The sequence below is a fragment of the Callithrix jacchus genome, chromosome 10, assembly GCF_049354715.1.
Source record: "Callithrix jacchus isolate 240 chromosome 10, calJac240_pri, whole genome shotgun sequence".
In the NCBI taxonomy this organism is placed as follows: Eukaryota; Metazoa; Chordata; class Mammalia; order Primates; family Cebidae; genus Callithrix; species Callithrix jacchus.
In genome coordinates, this window is record NC_133511.1 from 122,545,706 (window position 1) to 122,552,134 (window position 6,429).

At 53.2% G+C, this 6,429-nt stretch overlaps 1 long non-coding RNA gene across 1 annotated transcript; it reads right to left on the minus strand.

Annotated features, from left to right (window-relative positions):
- Positions 1–937: 937 nt before the first annotated feature.
- Positions 938–6,429, minus strand: LOC144578179 (uncharacterized). The gene is made up of 3 exons (XR_013523480.1): positions 6,345–6,429; positions 5,786–5,903; positions 938–5,497 (listed from the first exon to the last, which is right to left on the minus strand). It is a non-coding gene; the product is annotated as an uncharacterized LOC144578179 (long non-coding RNA).

A 6,429-nucleotide genomic window follows, 5' to 3' on the forward strand; every position in this document is an offset into this window, starting at 1 on the left:
GCCCGGCTAATTTTTGTATTTTTAGTAGAGACAGAGTTTCACCATGTTGGCCAGGATGGTCTTGATCTCTTAACCTTGTGATCCGCCAGCCTCAGCCTCCCAAAGTGCTGGGATTACAGGCGTGAGCCATTGCACCTGGCCTGAAACTTTTTAAAGTTTATACATCTGCAGGAAATCTTAATTCCAGGACTGCTTTCACTTCCTTGCCGCAGGACCTGGAGCCAGGGCTGGCTATCTCAGGGCCTCTGGCTCCCCCTGGCAGAAACTATGTGCTGCCAGCCTGGACTTGGAGAGGCTGAAGGGATGAAGGTCCTGCCTCACTTTCAGCCCTCCCTACAGGGCCCCAGCTTGCACCTCATGCACCAGCTCCATAGGGGGCAGTGTGTGCCCCTGGAAGGACTCCCAGGGTCTCGTACTTGTGACTCAGGAGAGATCATTCCCCGCAGATCATTCATCTGCCACCTTTAAGAGATGCCACTTTAAGGAGAGAGACGAAGGAGGCCCATCTGCCTTCCCTGCCAGCTCCTGCTCATTGCTGGAGGCTGCCTCCCAAGTTCTGGGACCCCTCTCTGGACAGTGGTAAGAGTACCAGGCACAGAGCATGTCTGCCACACAGCAGTGGCCACTGGTGCACCGACCACACTCCCAGCTCCAGGACTATGGGAAGACCTTTTTGGGGTATGGATATCCCCTCCCTGTTGCAAAGAGGAGCTCTTCCATGGCCCCCACCTGAGGGGCACAGGAAGTCCACGGCCTGGATTCTTCCTGTTTCCTGGGGCTGGCCCAGGACTTTTAGCCTGGCCTTTATTAAGGTATGGGCCAGATGCTGGCCCTGGGGGCCTCTCAGCTTCCTCACAGGGAGTTAAGCACACCTATAAATAGCTGTGACGCATCATGGACTGTGCAAGATGCTGCAGCTGAGGTACCCGGTGCGTTGAGAACCTGCGTCAGGGAGAGTCATGTGCATGGGTGGCTTCAGAGACAGGGTGGGGCCTTAATTAGGCCCGGAAGGATGAGCCGGGGAATAAGTGCACCTCTGTGGATGCTCAGTCTCACCTTTGTCAGGGTTCTGCCATTTAGAAATGATCAGCCCACCCCAAGACCACGTCCTCCCTGGAACGTCCTGTCCAACTTATTCCCCAGCTCATCCTTCCGGGCCTAATTAAGGCCCCACCCTGTCTCTGAAGCCACCCATGCACATGACTCTCCCTGACGCAGGTTCTCAACGCACCGGGTACCTCAGCAGCAGCATCTTTCACAGCCCATGATGCGTCACAGCTATTTATAGGTGTGCTTAACTCCCTGTGAGGAAGCACTTCAACTTAACGCCCAAACACAAGTTCCAGAAATATGCTTATAAAGATAAAGACAGAGAAAAGGTCTGGAAAAATACACAGTGTTGTTGCGTCAGGCAGAGTCTGCGCGTGTGCGCGTGCGTGTGTGTGTGCATGTGCGTGCGTGTGCACGTTCACTTTTTCCCTCATCACATTGTTTATAAAATTTATCAATACTACAAAGTTGTAAACAAGGTTATTTAAAAACAACAAATTAGCTGGGCGAGGTGGCTCATGCCTGTAATCCAAGGATTTTGGGAGGCCGAAGCAGTCTGATCCCTTTTCCTTTTTTTTTTTTTTGAGACGGAGCCTTGCTGTCTCCCAGGCTGGAGTGCAGTGGTGTGATCTCAGCTCATACTTGGGTATTATTAAAAACATAATAATAAGTCACAGGATGGAGCCAGGAAGCCTGAGGCAGGTGAACCTATGAGGCAAATGTCACGTGCAATAAAGTATAATTGCCTCTGGCAGCCGAGACCAGTTGGACATCTTGGTGAGACAGTCTCCAAATGTATCACAGGATATAATTTCCAAAGTCATAAACATGACTGTCTTTAACACGTGTACCAGAGGTTACTTTAGGTGTTAAGGAACTACCATCATGGGAAACACTAGTTCAAAGGGAACTGGAGAGACTGAAATATTCAGAGGCACTGAAGAAACTGCTGGAATAAGATTGCTGAGTTACATACAGAGTAGCTACTGCCCTGCAGGGTAATAAGCCCATTAGCTTTCAAGGCGTAGAGGTACAAAATTAAAAAAAAAAAAAAAAAGCCCATTATCTTGGGTCATCTTTTCTACCTATGTACAGAAGCTACCTACATCTTATCAATCTACTCAACACATTTCCCCGCCTCGTCAATGTTAAGTCAGAGACGTGCTATGCCTAGAGAATCCCAAAGGTCATCCTATGGCCACCTGTTGGGACTGCTCTTCATTTTGCCTTTTCAAATGTTTGATATTTTTTTCTTAATAGAGGAATATTATTTAACCCTTTCTTAGAAGCTTCTCTGCTGCCCCCAGTAACTCTCAGCAACCTGAGCCTTGCCCAAGTTGCCCTGGTCAGACCTGGGCCAAAAGCGGACAGACCACACCTGGTGGCAGCATTCTGAGCTCAGAGATACCCTGGGCTCTTGTCTTGAGGCCTAAACTGGGCCTGAGAGAGCAGGAACAAATCAGCTCTCTCCCTAAGCTCAGGGAGTCCACAGTGGGACCCTCACACCCAGTCTAAGGAGACCAGCGGGCAGAGCTGAGATTTTTTTTCTGACAGTCTTGCTCTGTCCCCCAGGTCGGAGTGCAGGGATGCAATCTCAGCTCACTGCAACCTCCGCCTCCCGGGTTCAAGCAATTCTCCTGCCTCAGCCTCCTGAGTAACTAGGATTACAGGTGTGTACCACCACGCCAGGCTAATTTTTGTATTTTTAGTAGAGACGGTGTTTCACCTTGTTGGCCAGGCTGGTCTTAAACTCCTGACCTCGTGATCCACCTGCCTCAGCCTCCCAAAGTGCTGAGATTACAGGCATGAGCCACCTTGCCTGGCCAGAGCGGAGATCTTAAGGACAAACTGGAGTTCACTCTGTTTTTGGGGAAGGAGCTCTGGGGTGAGCAAGGAACATCAGGAGAAGCTGGAGCAGGGAGGGGCAACCAAGTCCTGAAGGGCCTGCTATAACCCAAGAGAGGCCTGTCTTTAGTCAGCAAGGCCAGGGTGGGGTAGGAGCAAAGGTTGGCTTATGAAAAGCTTCCTGTGGCTAGAGCCCACGAGTTCGAGGTTACAGTGAACTATGATCACACTACTGCACTCTGGCCTGGGCAACAGAGCCAGACCCTGTGTTTATTTTCTTTAATTAATTAATTATTTATTTATTTAGAGACGGAGTCTCGCTCTGTCGCCAGGCTGGAGTGCAGTGGTGAGATCTCAGCTTACTGCAACCTCTGCCTCCAGGGTTCAAGTGATTCTTCTGCCTCAGCCTCTGGAATAGCTGGGACTACAGGCATGTGCTAGATAATTTTTTTGTATTTTTAGTAGAGATGGGGTTTCACCATGTTGGCCAGGATGGTCTCCATCTCTTGACCTCATGAGACACCTGCCTTGGCTTCCCAAAGTGCTGGGATTACAGGAGTGAGCCACTGCGCCTGGCAACCCTGTGTTTTAAAAACAAATCCTGAAAAGTCACAAAATTTCCTAAAATGGAGCCAAGGGTGAGCACAGAGCCTACAATCCCAGCACTTTTGGAGGCCGAGGCGGGCAGATCACCTGAGGTGGGAGTTCAAGACCAGCCTGACCAACATGGAGAAGCTCCGTCTCTACTAAAAATACAAAATTAGCCAGGTGTGTAATCCCAGCTACTCAGGAGGCTGACGAAGAAGAATCACTTGAACCGTGGAGGCAGAAGTTGCAGTGAGCCGAGTTTGTGCCATTTCACTCCAGCCTGGGCAACAAGAGTGAAACTCCCTCTCAAAAAATAAAAAAGCCGGCTGGGCACGGTGGCTCATGCCTGTAATCCCTACACTTTGGGAGGCCAAGGCGGGTGGATCACGAGGTGAGGAGTTCAAGACCAGCCTGGCCAACATGGTGAAACCCTGTGTCTTCTAAAAATACAAAAATTAGCCGGGCGTGGTTGAGGGCACCTGTAATCCCAGCTACTCGGGAGGGTGAGGGAGAGAATTGCTTGAACCCAAGACGCAGAGGTGCAGTGAGCCAAGATCGTGCCAGTGCACTCCAGCCTGGGCAACAGAACAAGCCTCCATCTCAAATAAATAAATAAGTAAATAAATAAATGAAATAAAAAAGCCACAAAACTTCCTGGACGCAGACATAGTAGGGGTTCAAGGAAGGAGATGGGGAGTACAGCGGAGGCAGTGATCGGAAAGGCCCAGGCCTGGGCAGGTGGCCGCCCCAGATGCAGAAGGGAAAAGCAAAACAAAATCAGGAGGAATTGGAGCCCATGTGAGGAAGCAGGAGATGAAGGTCCAGAAGGGAGCATCGGGCTGACAAAGTCGGGGTGGCAGCCTCGCCCCACCCAACTCCGTGTGGGTCTCCACGGTCGGTCCTCCCACCACCTTGCAGCCCTGCGCCCGCCCAGATCCCGTTTCCCCGCCTTTGGAACGCAGACCACAACACCCGCGCACGAACTATTGAAGGGATCAAGTTAGGCCAACTGGGCTGGAAAGCGGTTCCCAAATCCCAACGCCAATCCAGGCCCGCGGTTCCCTCCCTCAGGGCTGCAGCCGCCTGCAGTGGCCACCGCCGCGGGGTCTCCGGCCCCGTGCACGCGGCCTCCTCCCCCACCCTCTCCGACGCAGTCCCGGGCTGGGGACACGGCGGGGAGAGGGGACCTGGCTTGGAGGAAGGCGGCCCCGGCGCGGGGGCAGCGGGGGCAGCGGGGGCAGCGGGGGCAGCGCGGGCAGCGCAGGCAGAGCGGGACTCCCAGCGGCCCCTGCGCGGGGACCCACCGCCGTCACGTGACACGCCGCGCGCTGAGTCACCGGAAGCGTCCGGCTGCAGCCAGGCCTGGCCAATCTGCTGGACCGTCTGGCCCGGAACGGGGTAGTAGCTGGTCCTGCTTCTCCCTCCCCAGGATCTCTACTCTGGCCTTACGAATTGGTGAGCTTGAGACCAACCCGAACAACCTGGCGAAACCCTGTCTCTATTAAAAATAAAAATACAGCTCTCCTCTCCTTCCAACCAAAATAAATAAATAAAATAAAAAATAGACAAAACATACACACTGCACACCCCACCCCACGTACCACACAGGAGCAGCGGCCCTCCCTGTCACCGACTCCGTTCCCCTCGCCAGTGCCCTCCCCTCCCCCGTCCCCTTCGGTCCCCTTTTGTACACGTGCCTTCCCTGCCGGCTCCCACCCGGTTCCTAAGGCGTCTCTGCGCCTCCGCACTGGCTATTCCCTCTCCCGGGCCGCCATTTCCAGCACAGCGTCTTCTCCCTAGTGAACGCCTGGGCCTTCCGGGCCCAGCCCTTTCTGAAACGCCTTCTCTCCGCTCCACGATCGGCGCTGCTTCCTTTTTGGCCTCCGCAAGGCCAGGGATCACTGTGCGAAGCCCTGACTCTCTTCTAGGCTTGGAGTCCCAGAGCAGCGCCGGGCTGAAGCGGCGGGTCTTCGGGCAAGTCCCTTGGCTTCCGTGGGAGTTGGCTGACAAAGGGCTGCGGAGAGAAACCCGTTCTGGGGGCTGGGGTCCAGGGCTCTGCCTGGCCCTCGATGGGGGCTGCTGGGCAAGGGGTCACTGTCAGTAAGAAGAATTTAGGGAGGGCAGTGTAGGTTTGAAAAGCAGTTTCATTACACAGAACACTACCAAGGCAGACACGGTGACTCACACCCGTAATCCCAGCACTTTGGGAGGCTGAGGCTGGCAGATCACTTGGGGCCAGGAGTTCAAGAGCAGCTTGGCCAATATGGTGAAACTCTGTCTCTACTAAAAATACAAAAATTACCTGGGCACGGTGGTGTGTGCCTGTAGTCCCAGCTACTTGGGAGGCTGAGGCAGAAGAATCGCTTGAATCCTGGAGGCGGAGGCTGCAATGAGTCAAGATCGGGCCATTGCACTCCAGCCTGGAAGACAGAACGAGGCGAGACTCGTCTCAAAAAACAAAAAAGGAGAAAAAGGAAAAAAAAAAACAAAACCCACTACAGAAGAGTGCAGAGGGCGCCTCAGCTGTAGGACTGAGCGCACCCTGGTGGGTTTTCTTTAGGAGCATTTATGGGCCCTAAAGATGGAACTTAGGATAACTTGGACCATGACTGCCACGTGGGTCCTGATGAATGATTACATTTGCAGGCGCTTTAGGGCCTTAATGTCAGTAGCAAGGTTGCACAGCGAGTTTCGACAGGCATGTATGTGGGGAGATGTATAGAAATTCTGATTACTTGGAAATTTTGTTGGACTGGAGCTAGGAACCAAATGCTTTAGGGAAGTTTCATTACTTCTGAATTCCTCAGATAAGTTTTGCCTCTGCAGGGTCTGCTTGATGGCCGCCGGGTGACCTTGCTCACCTCAGGGGCTGGCGCAGGGTTCAGAGCTGGAAGGAGGATGGGCTGAGTCCTTTCCTTCTTCTCTCCCCGCAGCCGCAGGGACTCT